We start from the raw sequence: 1,790 nt of genomic DNA on the forward strand, positions 1-1,790 counted from the left end.
TGGTCTTAACATATCTAGCATGTCTAGGACAATTTATATGCCGATTATGTTAGGAAAATATCACATACTATGTCACCTTTTTATGAATATAAAAAAAAAAATTGACAAGCACAAAAAGTGACAAAATCTAAAATTAAAAAGTTGTTTGAAAATAAAAAATACTATGTAAAATTAAAGAGTGATACAATGTCACTTCTTTTATAAAAATTGTCACTTTTTACACAATTCAAAAAAAGTGACACACTAAAAAAATTGACAAAATCCTAAAAAAGTGACAAATACCAAAATAGCACGATCCATTTGTGCAACATCAATAATCATGTTCTTAACATATTCAGCATATTCAAAACAACCCATGTGAGTGTAGTGGTGATTCTTAACATAATGAGCATGTCCACATGCTGATTATGTTAGGAAAATATCACATATCATACATTTTTTAAAAAGATAAAAAAGTGACAAATATTAAAAAAAGTGACAAAAATTTAAAAAGTGACAAACTCAAAAAAGTGACAAAATAAAAAAAAAAGGTTTTTTGAAAATAAAAAATATTGTGTAAAATTAAAGAGTGACACAATGTCACTTTTTTTTAAAAAATAAAAATCGCGACTTTTTTACACAACTCAAAAAAGTGACAATCTACGTGCTAATTATTCGGCTTGAATTCATTTCATGGGAGAATAATGAGTTGGCCCTTATCCTGACTCTTCTTTATAGCCCAACTTGAGTTGGATACATGGTGGTCGATAAACTTGTCAAGAGACAGACCTTCAATGTTGATGGCCTCGACAAGAACAATTCTCGAAATCCCAAATCCTCTGGTAAGTCATTGAAAGTACATGAGTTGCATACGCCTGAACTGCTTGTTCAAACCCCCGTACAGCATCTAACATGTGGCGACTCTTAGCTGCTTCGTCCCATAACTAGGAGACCTTGCTGTCTCCAAGTAGTGTGAGAGAACAATGAGGGCCTTAAACTATTCTTCCATTTTCACTCTTTCAGGAATTAAAAAGAGACAAAGGTTGAAATCTGGTGTCGACATTACCATCAAAGCCTTGCTCAAAATACGGGCAACAATTTGAGTACTCATTCTGTCTGGCTCGAACTGATAGAGACGAAAAAGGAAAAGATTTGCACTCAAACTATACGTTTAAGGAGAGACTTGTTCATTCACATAGTTTTCGAGATCTAGAAGGATGTTCGGCTTGTAAGGGTTGACGACAACGAGTTGCTCCATCGTGTACGACATTGCCAACGGTTGCTGCTTCTAATTAGGTGTTGAATTAGCCATCTTTCTACCCATTCTCACTTTGTATCTATAAGTGCATTATATTGATTTAGTAAATTTAAAGAATGTAGAGTGGAAGAAATGGTAGTTGGCTGTGGTACAGAGATTGCCATAATTATTATGGGGTTTACGTTTTGTTTAATTAATTTAGGGTATTAATCTAATTGAGTCACTTTTTAGGGCATTTGACCTAATTTCCTCAATAACAAAATGGAACCAATTTATAGGGCACTTAGCTCATTACAAGACTAATGAGTGCAAAGGAAGTCTGACCATGTCTTACGTGTTGGACAACGATGATAATCATCTCTCATTTTCTATGAAATTAGGAGTATTATCATCCTCACCAACTTCGTTCCACCGAAGCTAGAAAAATACAATGGGCATTAGCAATTACAACCCTGCTCCTTGGCTAGGCCAAAAACAGGGACGCAAGTTTTTGGCCTTGTCCTTGGCCATAGCCTTCTGGCCTTCTCTAACAATTATTAGATTGTAAAAACTA

The 1,790-nt window shown here is 34.4% G+C and overlaps 1 pseudogene; it reads right to left on the reverse strand.

Annotated features, from left to right (window-relative positions):
- Positions 1-646: 646 nt before the first annotated feature.
- Positions 647-1,249, reverse strand: LOC111365699 (annotated as a pseudogene).
- Between the last annotated feature and the right edge of the window lie 541 nt (positions 1,250-1,790).

The sequence above is a fragment of the Olea europaea genome, chromosome 17 (genome assembly GCF_002742605.1).
Source record: "Olea europaea var. sylvestris chromosome 17, O_europaea_v1, whole genome shotgun sequence".
Lineage (NCBI taxonomy): Eukaryota > Viridiplantae > Streptophyta > Magnoliopsida > Lamiales > Oleaceae > Olea > Olea europaea.